This window comes from Oncorhynchus tshawytscha, linkage group LG34, assembly GCF_018296145.1.
Source record: "Oncorhynchus tshawytscha isolate Ot180627B linkage group LG34, Otsh_v2.0, whole genome shotgun sequence".
Lineage (NCBI taxonomy): Eukaryota > Metazoa > Chordata > Actinopteri > Salmoniformes > Salmonidae > Oncorhynchus > Oncorhynchus tshawytscha.
Window position 1 is genome coordinate 3,324,095 of NC_056462.1, and position 19,075 is coordinate 3,343,169.

Sequence of the window (19,075 nt, forward strand, 5' to 3'; positions counted from 1 at the left end):
AGCAGCCACACTGAGCTTGACAGGTTCTGTCTGTTGTTGTTCCCTCTTCTCTCGATCAATGGCTGTTATCAGAGGCATAAGGAAACACGAGAGCGAGAGGCAGGTGCAAAGCGAAGTGTAAAGTGGTACGTCACAAGATGTGTTGGTTGACCTTTTAAACTTGTTGGGGCAGTACTCTATTTTACAGTGAAGGTATTACCAGGTATTTGCCAACAAACACTATTAACACAAATTATATTGCGATTTGCCACATAAAACGTCCAACTCAAAAGGTCAGTCTACGGTCTCACTGGATTATTGAAGCCCGAGTCCCACATTACCCATACACTAAGTATGAAGGATATGAAGTTTAGGACACCGTGAAATCAGAAGTGACACAGTAAAATGTAAATGACAAATGAATAACCTGTGGACCACTGATGCACACCCTTTGTGGCAGAAAGTACATATTTACACCACAACATTTTATTGTAAATTCCAGGCCAGTACCAGCGGAAACAAGTATTGTTACCATTGTTATCTGTTTGGTGTAACCACAAGGCTCAGTCTTCCTTCAGCTTCCACCTTCCACTCCATCAAATTCTTAACTCAATTACAGGCCCAATAATCGACTCAAATCATTTGAGAAATTGGAAGAAAAAAAACGTTCTGTCATAATAGACAAGCTGTTGACTTTGTTAAGGAAACTTGTTAAAGTCCATAGTAATTACGGTTATTCCATCACGTCTAATTAGTCACGTTTCCAAATGAAAGGAAAACAAATAGCACAACAAAAAAACACAGAAGAATAACTACGATTGTCAGCATGAGTTGGACGTTTGGTTGATGTGGTGAGCTCTTCTCTTACTGGAGGGAGTGAGATAAGACACCCACGGCAACTCAAGTCACCCATGGCAACAGCATTCTCCTTTCAGGCAGAGAAACTGAAAAGCCATAAAACAACTGGTAATGCTGCAGAACAGTGTTTTGCTGTGGATCAAAATGGGGTGTAGGTTGAGGACCAACGGTGCGGTCCTGGACTGAAAACTTTACAGGCCATCCAGTTGGCCGCAGTGACAAAATGTAGCTGTTTTACAGCACATTTCCTGCAATTCTACATATTTGCCATGTGGCGGAGATAAAATATTGCAGCTTGAATGTACATTTCCTGCAATTGTACACATTTTGTCATGGCTTATGCTGTCTGAGTGACTCAATCAATATGACAAAATCAATGGGGACCCCATGCCACGACCAAAATAATCCGGAATGAATACTTTTTTAAATGTTTGATTCTCACTAAACTGTCCAGCTTTTATTTAGGTAATTGTTAGTTCTCAAAGATGAAGAATATATAGGACCATTATATTATCTACACACTTTAAATCTGATTTAACGTTTAAGCTTACAATGAAAATGTTTTTCAATCCCAAAAACGATTGAATATATACTTTTTTACTGTTTGGACATAGGAGGCCCAAAAAACAACTAGAAAACGAAGAAATTCTGCACAATCTCTCTCTCCTTCTTTCTCTCTCTCTCTTTCTCTCCTTGTCTCTCTCTTTCTCTCTCCTTTCTCTCTCCTTTCTCTCTCTCCTTCTTTCTCTCTCTCTCTTTCTCTCCTTCTTTCTCTCTCTCTTTCTCTCCTTGTCTCTCTCTTTCTCTCTCCTTTCTCTCTCTCCTTCTTTCTCTCTCTCTCTTTCTCTCCTTGTCTCTCTCTTTCTCTCTCCTTTCTCTCTCTCCTTCTTTCTCTCTCTCTCCTTGCTCTCTCTGTCTCTCTCCTTTCTCTCTCTCCTTCTTTCTCTCTCTCTCTTTCTCTCCTTGTCTCTCCTTTCTCTCTCCTTTCTCTCTCTTTCTTTCTCTCTCTCTTTCTCTCCTTGTCTCTCTTTTCTCTCCTTTCTCTCTCTCTTCTTTCTCTCTCTTGTCTCTCTCTTTCTCTCTCCTTTCTCTCTCTCCTTCTTTCTCTCTCTCTCTTTCTCTCCTTGTCTCTCTCTTTGTCTCTCCTTTCTCTCTCCTTTTTCTCTCTCTCTTTCTCTCCTTGTCTCTCTCTTTCTCTCTCCTTTCTCTCTCTCCTTCTTTCTCTCTCTCTCTTTCTCTCCTTGTCTCTCTTTCTCTCTCCTTTCTCTCTCTCCTTCTTTCTCTCTCTCTATTTCTCTCCTTGTCTCTCTCTCTCCTTTCTCTCTCTCCTTCTTTCTCTCTCTCTCTTTCTCTCCTTGTCTCTCTCTTTCTCTCTCCTTTCTCTCTCTCTTTCTTTCTCTCTCGCTCTATCCTTCTCCTTTCTCTCTCTCTCTCTCTTTCTCCCTCGTTCTCTCTCTCTGTCCCCTTATCTCTCTCTCTCTCTTTAGCTATCTCTCTCTCCCCCCCTCTCTCTCTATTCAATTAAATGTAATAAAAAATAAATTATTTATAGGCATGAATGTGTCGTTGCCACTGTTGCCAAAAGCAATGTATTACAAAAAAAAAATGTTTAGAGCAACAATAATAATATTTATCAACAAAAACTATTATACATGGAAAATGTTACACAACAAAAGTGAACAAACAGCAACAATTGAGAAATGTAATCTACAAGGTCTCATCTGTATGACAAGGTGGGAGCTCTTGTCTCACTTATAATATGACCAGCCAGGACATCATCTGCAGAAATAGCTATTGTCTCTGTTTTCTCCCAACAAAAATGTAGATGTTCTCCTCAACAGGCAGTTCAAGAAATCCTGCAATTCTTTCATTACATTTCAAAAGATAAATACATCTGATTGAGTCATATTTTCAGGCAGTGGAGTAGGAAGTGCTGCTCATTCTCTATTCACCCAAACCACACATCTTACATAAGCTGTGTTCGAATACCCATACTAACATACTGTATACTACATACTTAATGAGTATATACTACATAATAGTAGTTCATTTTTGTATACTGTAAACTAATGGTATCCTTTCAGTTGAGCGTACTAGTGCTTCGCCTGTCTACCGGAAGTTGATGCTGTTGCTATGCAACCTCTTGGTAGCTTGTTAACAAATGACTAGCTAAACATTTTACGATTTCAGGTGTGTTTGTAAATTCAATCTGGAGTGCCAGTGTGCGCTCTGAGCATTCCTAAATCCAGAGTTTTGTCAGATCGTCCATTCGTAAAGCGTTCAGAGTGCAGACTGGATCCTCTGGCCGAGGAGTAGGGTTGATCCCAGCGTTCAACGGCAGTCAAACCCCCAAGCTACCTGGCTAACGTTGGCTAGAGAACACTTCACTCTGACCTTTTTAATCGCCCCAGCAGAGCTGGTTAGGCTGATATCTGTATTTAGAATTTGGCAACATTGAAGTTTGTGATTAAATAGAATTTTCTTTTGCCAAGAATTAATGTATGCATTTGTGGTTAGAAATTTCTATGTGCTTGGATTTTGGTTGGAGACAGTTGCTCTAAAAGAGTGTTACTCACTTTTTTTTGTAAGGGGGCCACTTTGGGTTGAGACAGTCACTACAACCTTTGGAGGCTGGAGAAACTCACTTCTCTGGAGAATCTTTAGAGCAGCTAGGTATCGTAGAGAAGGGAGGGGTAGGGAGGGAGGGAATGAGGGAGGGAATGAGGGAGGGAATGAGGGAGGGAATGAGGGAGGGAATGAGGGAGGGAATGAGGGAGGGAATGAGGGAGGGGTAGGGAGGGAGGGAATGAGGGAGGGAGGCGCTCATTGTAAATAAGAATTTGACCTGCCTGGTAAAATAAAGGTGTTAGATTAGATAGGCCTAAATTAAATAAAAATCCCCAATTGTCTGCCCCTATCCAGACCATTTGGAATCCTAGGATATCTTGTACTGGCTAGATTATAGGGAGTTCACTCACTGCTGTACAAGGAAGAGAAAAGTGGGGTGATTCAAGAGGGTGCTACAAAATGAATGTGAAGACGTTGTTTTCTTTGGCCCTATATCATTACAAATGACGTAGAATGAATCATTAGATTGTTCTCTGCAAATATTATATTTAGTCCCTATTTAGTTTCATATTCAGCAGATTGCATTTCGAAAAAAGACCACGTTTTCAATCATGAACCTGCAGCCACAAGTTAGCTTGTCAGTTGACATTCGACATGGGCGCCGTTCTCCCGCGGAGCAGCGCCACAGAGTTCTACTGAGCAGTGACCACTTTTTGATCCTGCCTGTGATGACATTCCATTCACTCTAAGCACGCTAACTTCTGAACCATACATGGTAGAGACATGGGGATTGGACGATTGACTTCCCTAACATCATGTTCTGTTGGGTTGATATATTTGTACAAACCATGAATGAATGAATCATTTTATGGGTGAACACCTTATAGGTTATCCAGGGCCACACCGTGGCTTATTTGGCCTCACCATACATGTTAACAGGCTCTTAAAGCTGTGGGTTGGAAGACAAAACAGGGAGTCCACACTCATGGGGCACCTGTGCGTGTGCATGTGCACGCGTGTGTGGTGTGTGATGTGTGCTAGCCACTATCACAGTCACACACAGAAGTGTTCATGCCTGCCTGTTTGCCTTCACACATCATAAACCCAGGCCAGGACCCAGACAAGGAGGTGGTGTGTGTGCGTGTGCGTGTGCGTGTGCGTGTGTGTGTGTGTGTGTGTGTGTGTGTGTGTGTGTCTGGGCCCTTTTGTAGAACCAGCTTACTGGTTGTAATTGCCAATTGGGTAATTGTAACGGTCCTGGGGGCCAAGTGCTTATATTATGTAGACATAACGTTTGAGCTGTTGTTAGACAGATTCCATTTGGTTTCTCAAGGGGAGACTATACAGTCTTAGCCTCCACCTGTGTCTGTTCAGATAGGACAGGTTAAGCCTATTGCCCATGTATATTTGGTAAATCTACTTGTATATTATCTATGATACGGCGCTTTCACCATTGGATCACCAAGATCTGTAAATAAATCTACAACGTCAGCCTTCCTTGTCTTCTGCTGATGTCATTTCCCTTTATGACTTCTACAAGTCCCTATTAGTCCCTGTCATCAAATTGTGTTGTAGACAAAATCATGAAAAGGGCAGTCTGGTTGCCTCAGTAAATAGACAAAGATTTGTAGTTGAACAAGTCGTTGCCCGTATAGACTTGAAAACTTGTGACTCGACTCCACTTCACTTGCTCTTAGAATGCGCGACTTGATTTGAGTCTTGACCCGTTCTACTTGGGAGTCGACTTGAGACTCGCTCGTGACTCGAATAATATTGACTGGAAAATATGTTGAATGGGAATCAGTTGTTTTTGGTTTTTATTGAATTACTGTTTAACTATTGAATAAGGAAGTGTGAGCTCATTACTTGGCAACAAAGTGCTCATTGTGACCAATTGTGTTATCGGTTTCGGTCTAACTCCCCGGAGGGGGCCTTTAACTGGTGAATAAGGAAGTGAGAGAATGTTTTGTTTGGAATTCCCCCTAGCTCCTCATCATTGTAGTCCTAAATTAATTAACTTTACTGATATACACAGGGTGAAGTTTCCGTTAGCGGAAAATAAGGAAGTGTGAATAAAAAACAAGTTACACATATCAATGACTCATGCCTTTGTTGGCCCATAAGAATGCTGCTCCTGCTCGCTCTGTCAGTCAGATAAGAGATGCAGACTGTACGTGTGGGTCGAGGCCTGCAGCGATACGCAGCTCTGTGGAGCCTGGGTCTGCTCCTGCAGCAGTTTCACATCGGCATCCTGCTACAGCTACCAGAAAAAGACAACCAGCTGAGGAAAGAACCCGAAGAAGAGGAGACCACCTACCCAGAGGAAGCATCGGGCGACAACGTCCTCGATTACACTGGACGTCCAGATGACCTGGTCCATTGGAATTCTTCAGAGTGTTCAACACAGGGGCTCCACAACTTGACCTCGACTGTGACACTGGTCTTACAGGAGCAGTACAATGACAGTGTGGATAAAATTCTGGAATGGATGCCCAGCTGCAACTCTTCCATTGAGAAGCATCTTCAGCACTTCTGGCAGTCCCAAGCCCTGTTCAAACCCCTCTACCTCATCCTCTCAGCCCTGCTATACTCTGTGTCAGGCTGCCCAGCGCAGGTGGAGCGGCAGCTGGGGGCGGCAGAGGTCGAGCTGGGCTGTGAGATGGCGGAGGGGGCCCTCATGTTCCTTCTGGAGGTGCTGGATGATACTGACACCAAGAAGCCAGATGATACAGATATGTACAACACCAACCAGGGTGGCTGCCACCCCACTGCAGCCGAAGTATTAGATGACCCGAACGAGCAGGATGCCCTAGAGGTTAAAATGGAAATCATCAACAAAAACCTTCTTAACCTGGGTGAGCTCGCCAGCCTATTGCAGCCTTATTTGGAAGCCACAGACGAGTCTGAGAGAGAGCAGCTGAGGGACATCATCCTGGACCACATAACCTCCATGAAGGAGACACTTACCGAGGAGCAAGAATGGGCCGAATCCAACATAAACTGTATCGGACCTGCCGATTTTGACGCCAACAGCTCTCAGAACGCAACTCTCCATCTGTTAAAGGCCATGAACATCTCTCACATTCAACACAGAGGGGCCATCCTTCACCCTCCTCAAATGCCAAATGCCTCTATCACACAAAGGCCTGGCCAGATAGAAATGCTACAACCAAATAAAACTCAGAAACGAAAGAGGCGCAATGCTCCGCTCCGCAGTCCTTCTAGAGACAACACCACCAAAGAGGACACTGAGAGGTTCATCTACAGACGGCAGCATCAGCAGATTCCAGCCACACTGTTCAACTCTACATCGCCTCTCTTTTTCTTCAAGATGGTGGGAGGGTGCAAGCTGCTGACCAGTAACGGAAGTGGCTGCTTGCCAGAAGAGTATAGTGACCGACTACTGGAGAAGCAGCTGTGGTTCTGGACTGATGCCACCACTCTACAGAACAAACACACCAATATCTCAATCCCTGTCGAGGTCATTCAGTGCAAATCCAGCAACTGCAATGACAACATTCCCCTTGGGTGTACCTCTGGGGATGGTGGACATTTATGGGTTCCAACAAAGGACTGTGTTGTTACTTTTAAATATGTCTTTGTGAACAGTCACAACCTTTCCAATACAAAACCCTTGTGGCAGCTGGTGCCTTTCTCATTGGAAGAGGACCATCTTCAAGATCTTGTTTGTCCAGTTTTCATTAAAACTAACTCCTTCCCCTGCCAGCTGCTGACTGAATCTGAAGGAACTGTGGTTCATGCCACAGCTCTTGACCTGGACTACCCTGAGACCCAGCTGTGGTACTGGAGCCAAGGCCGTCTGATCAACTTTTACTCAGGCCTGGCTCTGGAGGCAGTGCCTGAGGACGCCAATGAGACTTCCTTTTACATCCTACCTGCTGCTCCTAAGGACAGAAAGGACAAGCACTACACACACCAGCTTTGGCATATAAACGGAGAGAACATATGGTCCACACTGCGACCGGACCTTAACCTTGACGTTATCTACAATGACCTGTTGAACATCTCAGTTGGTAGGTGGTCTTTTCTTGATGCTCTTAGTACAGACAATCAAATTACTGTCACAGAATGTGTCCAACTGTTTTTTGTTACGATTGATGCCTTGCCTTGTCAGCTTCTTACTGCACAGGATGCAGAGCTTCACATGCAGTCTTTCAATAGCTCTAGAGTACTTAATCAGCTCTGGTTTACACAAGGAGGGCGGCTGATAAACATGGCAAGTGGCCTGGCACTGGGTTTTAGAGCAGCAGTGAATACCACATCTGTCAGGGCAGAGCTACTCGCTCAGGATGACTTCCCAGACTCCCAGAAATGGGACATGGACACACTAATGTCCTCAAAGTGGGATCCAGACTGCCTGCTGTGTGTTGAAGGCACTGACCATAGCATTCAGGTCCACTGCAACCATAATATGAACAGTCCATTCCACCACTGGGAGTGGATTGAGTTTGGTACAGGTTTCAACAGTATGGAGATGATCCAGTGTCAGTACTTCATCAAAAGTAACCACCCTGCCTGTGAGGTTCTCACTGGGTTTCCAGAGACTGGTGCCATTCAGCTCAGACCTGTGACAGAGCAGCTGTTCCACCTTCAAGTGTGGCATTGGAAGGGAAACCATCTAATCCACACAGCTAGTGGACTCTACCTCTCAACACCAGACATTGGCAAGGAGAAGGGAGATTTAACATTAGAACACTTTGACCCATTATTAACACAGGTATGGAAGTGGGGTGATCAATATATCATGTCTGCCCTTAGTAACAACAGCGTAGTAACTTTACAGCATGAAAATGGAAAGATATCCCTGCAAATCAACAACAGTAATGCATTCCAGGAGTGGGAGTTTGTAGAAAGCAGTAGATCGTCAAACGAAGATAACTTCCTGAACTGTCCCGTTCAGAATAGCAGTACTTTCTTCATTAAAAACACCCTCATGCCATGCCTGCTGCTCACTGGAGCCCCAGACGGGAAGAGCCCTCAGTTTAGGCATTATGACTCAAATGCAGCACAGCTTTGGCAATGGGACTTCGATCACCTGGTCAATGTGGAGTCAGGACTAGCCCTGCACCTATCACACTCTAGAAACCCGGTCATGTTTGAAAAGTTAACTTTTGAAAAATCCCAGAGATGGTCCTTGAACAAAGGTGTACTGAGATCGACAGCAAACCTTACATGTGTCCTGACCCCTGCTGACCGGGCTGACCAGAGCCCTGTACTGTCCTGCTCCCAGTCAGAAGAGCCCCAGTGGGAGGTTGTTGGTGTGGAGAAAGTGTGGGAAGATCCTGAAGACTTTGTATGCATCTATTTCATCCAGAACCAGCATTCACCCTGTGAAGTTCTAACTAGCTTTTCTGCTAATGAGACGATGAAGGTCCGCCCTGTGGTGGACGAACTAATAGACTCTCAACTGTGGTACTGGAATGGAGGCCGCCTTGTTCACACACAGACCGGACTGAGCCTGGGGCTAGTTGGTGGTTTGGGCCCAGAAGAAGACAGAGCTGTGACTTTGGTAGAAGTGAACATTGCTACAGAAAACAACACATGGGCATATGATGGAGGACACATTACAATTTTGAACAAATCCCTCACAATAAATGCAGATGATGATGGATCTATTAAAGTTTCTGCACCAACGTTGGATGCTACTCAAGTGTGGAAATTGCTCAGAAAGGAGGAGGCCCTGAAAGACCCCCAACTGTTACACTGTGAGGCCCAGATCCCTCCGACACAGTATTTCATTAAGAACTCTGCCTACCCCTGTAAGCTGTTAACCGCTGGAGCCAAAGGCCATAGTCCCCATTCCCAGGGCTTCGACACAGATATTATTCACCTACAGCTCTGGTACAAAGATGGCAGACATCTTGTAAATGTAGGAACCAACCTAGCCATTCAATTACAGCCCGGAGAAAGTAGTTCCTCCTCTGTCATTCTTTGGGATAAGTATGCTTTCTCCTTGCAGCAGAGATGGGAAGACCAAGGGGGCATTTTGAGAAGCATGGAGGGTACAGACTGTGCTCTGACCATGGAAAGTGACCACAAGGCATCTTGTGCCCCACAAAGAGGACAAAGCCAGCAGCACTGGACCTTAGTGCAGAACAATGCTGGTCTGGAAGAGATTGTCTGTGTGTACTTCATCAGAAACCAGCACAAGTCCTGTGAGTACCTCACTGGATACTCTGAGGGAAGCCCAGTCCTACTCCGACCTGTCATGGATGAACTCCTGGAGAACCAGCTGTGGCACTGGGATGGGCCACGAATCACCAACGTGAAGACCGGTCTAGTACTGCACCAAGATGTTAGTGCTGCTGCCAATGTGATCTTGCAGAGAACAGACTCAGGGGACAACACCACCCAGTTATGGACCCTCCATGACTCTGAGATCAAACCATTGTCTCGGGACACAGTCAACCTAGATGTTGATACAGGGGACGATGGAAGAATAAAAGTCCAATTAAAAAGCAATGGCTTAACTCAACAATGGGTCTTTGTGAAAATGACAGAGGCACAAGCAAACACAGACATGCTGTTCTGCACATCTCTGCCAAATGACCCTGCTCTGTTCTTCCTAAAGAACCATGCAAGGCCCTGTGAGCTACTGACTGCCTCTGAGGGGGATAAGAGAGTGGGGTTCAGAGGGTTCAATGGAAAAACTCTAGGATTGCAACTGTGGTTCTGGCATGAAGGCCATCTGATGAACCTAGGAACAGGTCTCGCCCTGCAGCAAGGAGAACCTGCAGTGCTCTGGCCACTAGCTACTTTCTCCAACAGGCAGAGATGGACGGAGGAGAGAGGCCAAATTCGCTCTCAGAAACAACCTACCTGTGCCTTGGCCATCACAACTGATTTAGGAGAAGCAACAGTGACTTTGAGCTGCTCTGCAACAACACCGTCTATGGAATGGCAAAAAGTATCATTCAACGAGGATATGACTAACTTTGATGATATTGTTTGCTCCTATTTTATTAAGAACAACTTGCAGCCCTGTGACCTGCTGACTGGGTTCAACAACGGAACTCCAGTCAAGGTGAGTCCATTGAATCCCCACCTAAACCAGCTGTGGTACTGGGAGGGACAACACCTTGTTAACAAGCAAACTCACCTGGTCCTCCACACATTAATGGACGACAACACTGTGAGGCTATCAGATAAACGCCAGGAGGGGAGCAGACAAGAGTGGCTGATGAACGACGGAGAGAGACAGTACATCCAGTCATCCGGAACAGAACTAGTGCTGGACTTATCAAGGTCCACTGTGGCCCTGGCCTTTAAAGCAGACCACCAGAGCCAGCGCTGGTCTCTGGTCCCCTTGGAGTTGGGCCTAGACAACCTCAATCTCCTCAACTGTAAAACAAAGCGCAGCAACGTAGAGCAGTACTTGTTGAAGAGCGAACAGGATCCATGCCACCTACTCACACAAGTGGAAGGTGACCAGCTCTCTCTCCAAGAGTTCAGCATGGACTATGTTGACGGACAACTGTGGTTTAGGGAGCGCAATCACATTCTCAGTTCTCTAAACCATCTGGCTCTCAGTTCCAAAACCAAACGGGTGACTAAGTCTTGCCCTGTGACACTAGAGACAAGGTTCAGCTATGAGCTCTACCAGATGTGGCAGAGGGACGGCCAGCTCCTCCGGTCTTACCTCAGGAAAAGAAAACTGGTGTTGGTGTCTCAGGGAAAGAAGGTCATATTGCAGACTGCAAATGGACAGAAGGCTGAGAAGTGGACTTGGTTGAATTTACAGGATGTTAAAGAAGACACAAAGCTGGTCACCAGGTGCTCAAGGTGCTACGACAAAGGGGAGGAGAAGGCAGCTGAGATCCTTGGATACATCCCCTTCATTTCCCTTTTTTACAACCTGATACGCTCAGCAGTGTATGCAGGAAAAGGGTGTGAAAAGGTAGCTTTGGACAGTCTTCTGGATGCAACCATTGATGTGGCTTTCGATCTAGGCATGGCTCTTGTTACTGTTGCAACGGCTGGCACAGCCTCTTCAGTGGTTTTTGGAATCAAAACTGGGGTTAAACTCGGTGCTAAAGCAGGTGCCAAGGCCATTAGTCAAGCTCTGAAAGCGACAATTAAAGTTGGCGTTCACTCTTTGAAAACAAGCTTTAAGGCAGTGCTCAAACAGGGTATAAAACAAAACACAAAACATGTTCTAAAAAACTCTATAAAATCACTGAAAAACACGATGAAATCGATTAAGCATCTCTCCATTACAACAGCCAAAGGAGTAAAGAAGGTTTCCGTTAAGAGCTACGAGGTAGGACAGAAGGTGATCAAAAGGATTAAGATAGGCTCCCAGATGGGATTTAAAGTACCACAGAAATCTTTGACGAAGACAAGTTTAAAACAAGCCACTTTCAAATTAGGAAAAAGCATAAAAGCCAAGTCCAAAACTCTCGGGGTGAAACTTAAAGCAATGGGGAATGAGTTGGCGGCTGAGGCAGAGAGGAAAATCAAATTGCTCGATGAGATTGAAGTCAAGAAGGGCAAAACACTCAGACGCTGCAAACGTTCAAAAAAGGCAAGCTGCGACATGGCCAAGCGCGAGAAAAACAAGAAAACAAGCAATGCCTTTAATCCTAACCAAAAATTTGAAAATGATGAAAGGTTCTTAAGAGAAAAGTTACAAATCGACAAAAAAGATCTTTCTGAAGAAATTTACAATAAATACAGTACAGAAAGTAATCTATTTGGTATATTACAAAATAATAAAAAAATTACACACCTTGATATTCATAAGGACATTTTTGAAACCATGAAAAATAGATATGACATCCATGGGCCTATAAACAAAGAACAACAGCATTCCTACTTAGCCATAAAAACTGGTGAAGAACTAATTGGAATCAGTTATACTGATCTTAAAAAAGCAGGACATCATCACGATGGCTCACAAATTCACACTGAACTAAAAATAAGTAATGATATGCCGTTAAATAAGCGAAAACGTTTTGATCCAAAAAAGAGTGATGTGTACTGGTACACTAAAAACTCCCCCTGTCTAACTCCATCAGCTGTGGGTGGGAAATCCTGTTTTGAAGTCATTCTTGAAAGATGCAAAAAATGGTTTGAAAATGTAAAAGAAAAGAAATGTTATGTGGGATTCGACAACTACTGGGGTTTTAATGGAGGTAACCTTGGAAAATTTGCTAAGAACCTTGACAAAGCAGGAAAAGTTGCTTTCGACCAAAGGATAAAAAGAAACATTTTTATGGAAGTTCTCAATGGTGGAAAAAAAGGTGGAGAATTAATAAAGGGATATGGAAATTTTGGAGAGTATTTGAGTTTTATACATTTAGCTTGAACGTCGACAGAACGCTGCCTTTTGAACGAGGAAGCAAACTGGAGAATTGGGAAATTAGTGTTTACTCATGTAGCTGTGGGTGGAGTAATCTTGCCTCAAAATGTTTTTCCAAAGAGGCAAAAATATGTTTGAAATTGTAGCCTGTAAGTCATGCTATGTGGGATTTTATAACTAGAGGGGTTAAGGTGAAACCTTACAAACAGTTATTAACCAGGCATTTGATGGTGATCTGTAGAACATTTTATGAAAGTTCTGAACGGTGTGAGACTTCATATTAAATACTAAATCTTTCAAAGTTGTGAGTTTTATGCACGTTTATGTTAATCATGAAATCAATATGCATTCCTATTTTTCCAGATACAATGGTAGAACCATTAGTGAGATATGCTTTCCCTTTGAAACTTAAGGTACATTTTACAAAATGTATTTTGTTTTCTGTTCGCTTTATTTCTTGACCTTTTTTAACAGCGTATTTTGATGCCTTGTTTCATGTTTGTTTAATTTGTTACTACTGTATAATAAATTAATGGTTGAGAGAGGTGTACAATCAAAGGTTGACAAAAGATATACAGTCAAACGTTTGACACACAGACACATTTTTTTTCTTCTATATTTGTACTATTTCCTACATTGTAAAATAATAATAAAGACATCAAAACAATGAAATAAAACATGGAATAATGTAGTAAGCAAAAAAAAGTGTAAAACAAATCATAATATATTTGATATTATTTAACGATTACAAACATACCCATAATATAATGCAGACAGCACTATGCTTGAAAATATGGAGAGTAGTACAATGTATTGGATTGGATTTGCATAGCACTTTGTATTCATGACAAAAAGTTAATTGCTTTGCAAGATTTTTTGCAGTATTACTTTTCTCTACTTTTCTCCTATCACAGCAATTAAACTCTGTAAATGTTTTAAAGTCACCATTGGTTTCCTTCCTCTCCGGCAACTGAGTTAGGAAGGACACCTGTATCTTTGTAGTGATTGGGTAATACACCATCCAAAGTTAAATGAATAACTTCACCATGCTCAAAGGGATATTCAATGTCTGCTTTTTTGTTTGTATTGTTTACCCATCTACCAACAGGTTGTTCCCTTGTTTGCGAGGCATTGGAAAACCTCCCTGGTCTTTGTGGTTGAATCTGTGTTTGAAATTCACTGCTCGACTGAGGGACACAGAGATGAGAGATGAGGTAGTCATCCAAAAATCATAGTAAACACTGTTATTGCACACAGAGGGAGTCCATGCAACTGTGACTTGCTAAACAAACGTTTACTCCTGAACTTATTTACGTTTGCCATTACAAAGGGGTTGAATACTTATTGACTCAAGACATTTCAGCTATTAATGTTGTATACATTTGTAAACATTTTGAAAAACACGATTCCACCTCCATATCTGGCTTCTTTACCTGAGGGATCTGAGACAACTTATTTACAATGCCACATCTAATTTTGATGGAGCCAATGTAGCAATGTTATTAAAAAGAAACAACAAAACTCAAACATTTTGCGAGACGTTTTATTGTGTCACTTCTAGCTTGTCATTCATGCAGAAATATGATACTGTAGCTGACTACATTCCAGATCTCACAACACCTGGGCTGTGGCTAAAGCCTTGAGTTCTTCCTAGTCATGTCCTGTCGTCAAGATAAATATCTAGGCTTACATACAGATGATAAATACATTACAATTTAACACAGCTTAGAGAGGGCATTAGTCTCCATATACGGGATTTGTTCCCCCTACTCTGACAGGCATTCTAAATGCAAGCTGTGAGCGATATAAAATGCTGGATATCTTCCTGCAAGTTGGCTTCCAAACAGAGATTGGATATCACTTTGCAAACCGTCATCATGTGACACATTAAGACATATTCAAATAAGGCTTTACACCGTTATAGCTCAAAGGAAGTAAACTGAAAGAGAAATGTACTCTGCTGTAGTTGACTGTAAATTCAAAACAACACAGAAAATTCTAACATGGCAAGGGAGTTGATAAAAAAAAATACTGCTGCTGCAACACTACTGCTGCAAGACTCCTACACTGCTGCGAGACTGCTGCAAGACTCCTACACTGCTGCAAGACTGCTGCAAGACGCCTACAAGACCGCTGCAAGACTCCTACAGTGCTGCGAGACCGCTGAAAGACTCCTACACTACTGCAAGACTCCTACACTGCTGGGAGACCGCTGCAAGACTCCTACACTGCTGCAAGACTCCTACACTGCTGCGAGACCGCTGCAAGACTGCTACACTGCTGTGAGACCGCTGCAAGACTCCTAACATGCTGTGAGACCGCTGCAAGACTCCTACACTGCTGTGAGACCGCTGCAAGACTCCTACACTGCTGCGAGACCGCTGCAAGACTCCTACACTGCTGCGAGACCGCTGCAAGACTCCTACACTGCTGCGAGACCGCTGCAAGACTCCTACACTGCTGCGAGACTGCTGCAAGACTCCTACACTGCTGTGAGACTGCTGCAAGACTCCTACACTGCTGCAAGACTGCTGCAAGACTCCTACACTGCTGCAAGACTGCTGCAAGACTCCTACACTGCTGTGAGACTGCTGCAAGACTCATACACTGCTGCAAGACTGCTGCAAGACTCCTACACTGCTGCAAGACTGCTGCAAGACTCCTACACTGCTGCAAGACTGCTGAAGACTCCTACACTGCTGCAAGACTCCTACACTGCTGCAGACCGCTGCAAGACTCCTACACTGCTGCAAGACTGCTGCAAGACTCCTACACTGCTGCGAGACTGCTGCAAGACTCCTACACTGCTGTGAGACCGCTGCAAGACTCCTACACTGCTGCGAGACCGCTGCAAGACTCCTACACTGCTGCGAGACCGCTGCAAGACTCCTACACTGCTGCGAGACCGCTGCAAGACTCCTACACTGCTGTGAGACTGCTGCAAGACTCCTACACTGCTGCAAGTCTGCTGCAAGACTCCTACACTGCTGCAAGACTGCTGCAAGATGCCTACAAGACCGCTGCAAGACTCCTACACTGCTGCGAGACCGCTGCAAGACTCCTACACTGCTGTGAGACTGCTGCAAGACTCCTACACTGCTGCAAGTCTGCTGCAAGACTCCTACACTGCTGCGAGACCGCTGCAAGACTCCTACAGTGCTGCGAGACCGCTGAAAGACTCCTACACTGCTGCAAGACTCCTACACTGCTGGGAGACCGCTGCAAGACTCCTAAACTGCTGCAAGACTCCTACACTGCTGCGAGACCGCTGCAAGACTCCTATCACTGCTGTGAGACCGCTGCAAGACTCCTACACTGCTGTGAGACCGCTGCAAGACTCCTACACTGCTGTGAGACCGCTGCAAGACTCCTACACTGCTGCGAGACCGCTGCAAGACTCCTACACTGCTGCGAGACCGCTGCAAGACTCCTACACTGCTGCGAGACTGCTGCAAGACTCCTACACTGCTGCAGACCGCTGCAAGACTCCTACACTGCTGTGAGACTGCTGCAAGACTCCTACACTGCTGCAAGACTGCTGCAAGACTCCTACACTGCTGCAAGACTGCTGCAAGACTCCTACAAGACTGCTGCAGACCGCTGCAAGACACACTGCTGCGAGACCGCTGCAAGACTCCTACACTGCTGCAAGACTGCTGCAAGACTCCTACACTGCTGCAAGACTGCTGCAAGACTCCTACACTGCAGCAAGACTGCTGCAAGACTCCTACACTGCTGCAAGACTGCTGCAAGACTCCTACACTGCTGCAGACTGCTGCAAGACTCCTACACTGCTGCAAGACTGCTGCAAGACTCCTGCACTGCTGCAGACTGCTGCAAGACTCCTACACTGCTGCGAGACTGCTGCAAGACTCCTACACTGCTGTGAGACCGCTGCAAGACTCCTACACTGCTGTGAGACCGCTGCAAGACTCCTACACTGCTGTGAGACTGCTGCAAGACTCCTACACTGCTGCAAGACTGCTGCACTGCTGGGAGACTGCTGCAAGACTGCTGCAAGACTCCTACACTGCTGCAAGACTGCTGCAAGACTCCTACACTGCTGCAAGACTGCTGCAAGACTCCTACACTGCTGCGAGACCCTGCAAGACTCCTACACTGCTGCAGACTGCTGCAAGACTCCTACACTGCTGCGAGACCGCTGCAAGACTCCTACACTGCTGTGAGACTGCTGCAAGACTCCTACACTGCTGCAAGACTGCTGCAAGACTCCTACACTGCTGCAAGACTGCTGCAAGATGCCTACAAGACCGCTGCAAGACTCCTACACTGCTGCGAGACCGCTGCAAGACTCCTACACTGCTGTGAGACTGCTGCAAGACTCCTACACTGCTCTGCAAGACTCCTACACTGCTGCGAGACCGCTGCAAGACTCCTACACTGCTGAAAGACTCCTACACTGCTGCAAGACTCCTACACTGCTGGGAGACCGCTGCAAGACTCCTACACTGCTGCGAGACTGCTGCAAGTCTCCTACACTGCTGCGCGACCGCTGCAAGACTCCTACACTGCTGCGAGACCACTGCAAGACTCCTACACTGCTGCGAGACCGCTGCAAGACTCCTACACTGCTGCGAGACCGCTGCAAGACTCCTACACTGCTGTGAGACTGCTGCAAGACTCCTACACTGCTGCAAGTCTGCTGCAAGACTCCTACACTGCTGCAAGACTGCTGCAAGACGCCTACAAGACCGCTGCAAGACTCCTACACTGCTGCGAGACCGCTGCAAGACTCCTACACTGCTGTGAGACTGCTGCAAGACTCCTACACTGCTGCAAGTCTGCTGCAAGACTCCTACACTGCTGCGAGACCGCTGCAAGACTCCTACAGTGCTGCGAGACCGCTGAAAGACTCCTACACTGCTGCAAGACTTCTACACTGCTGGGAGACCGCTGCAAGACTCCTACACTGCTGCAAGACTCCTACACTGCTGCGAGACTGCTGCAAGACTCCTATCACTGCTGTGAGACCGCTGCAAGACTCCTACACTGCTGTGAGACTGCTGCAAGACTCCTACACTGCTGTGAGACTGCTGCAAGACTCCTACACTGCTGTGAGACCGCTGCAAGACTCCTACACTGCTGCGAGACCGCTGCAAGACTCCTACACTGCTGCGAGACCGCTGCAAGATTCCTACACTGCTGCGAGACCGCTGCAAGACTCCTACACTGCTGCGAGACCGCTGCAAGACTCCTACACTGCTGTGAGACTGCTGCAAGACTCCTACACTGCTGCAAGTCTGCTGCAAGACTCCTACACTGCTGCAAGACTGCTGCAAGACGCCTACAAGACTGCTGCAAGAATCATACACTGCTGCGAGACCGCTGCAAGACTCCTACACTGCTGCAAGACTGCTGCAAGACTCCTACACTGCTGCAAGACTGCTGCAAGACTCCTACACTGCAGCAAGACTGCTGCAAGACTCCTACACTGCTGCAAGACTGCTGCAAGACTCCTACACTGCTGCAGACTGCTGCAAGACTCCTACACTGCTGCAAGACTGCTGCAAGACTCCTACACTGCTGCAGACTGCTGCAAGACTCCTACACTGCTGCGAGACCGCTGCAAGACTCCTACACTGCTGCGAGACCGCTGCAAGACTCCTACACTGCTGCGAGACCGCTGCAAGACTCCTACACTGCTGCAGACCGCTGAAAGACTCTGCTACTGCAAGACTCCTACACTGCTGCAAGACTGCTGCAAGACTCCTACACTGCTGTGAGACAGCTGCAAGACTCCTACACTGCTGCGAGACCGCTGCAAGACTCCTACACTGCTGCGAGACCGCTGCAAGACTCCTACACTGCTGCGAGACTGCTGCAAGACTCCTACACTGCTGCGAGACCGCTGCAAGACTCCTACAGTGCTGCGAGACCGCTGAAGACTCCTACACTGCTGCAAGACTCCTACACTGCTGGGAGACCGCTGCAAGACTCCTACACTGCTGCAAGACTCCTACACTGCTGCGAGACCGCTGCAAGACTCCTACACTGCTGTGAGACCGCTGCAAGACTCCTACACTGCTGCGAGACCGCTGCAAGATTCCTACACTGCTGCGAGACCGCTGCAAGACTCCTACACTGCTGTGAGACTGCTGCAAGACTCCTACACTGCTGCAAGTCTGCTGCAAGACTCCTACACTGCTGCGAGACCGCTGCAAGACTCCTACACTGCTGCGAGACCACTGAAAGACTCCTACACTGCTGCAAGACTCCTACACTGCTGGGAGACCGATGCAAGACTCCTACACTGCTGCGAGACTGCTGCAAGACTCCTACACTGCTGCGCGACCGCTGCAAGACTCCTACACTGCTGCGAGACCGCTG

The 19,075-nt window shown here is 46.0% G+C and overlaps 1 protein-coding gene across 1 annotated transcript in view; it reads right to left on the bottom strand.

Moving 5' to 3' along the window:
- The window catches only part of ctnna2 (catenin (cadherin-associated protein), alpha 2), a 677,857-nt gene that overhangs the window by 589,165 nt on the left and 69,617 nt on the right, over positions 1-19,075 (bottom strand). The window lies entirely within an intron of this gene.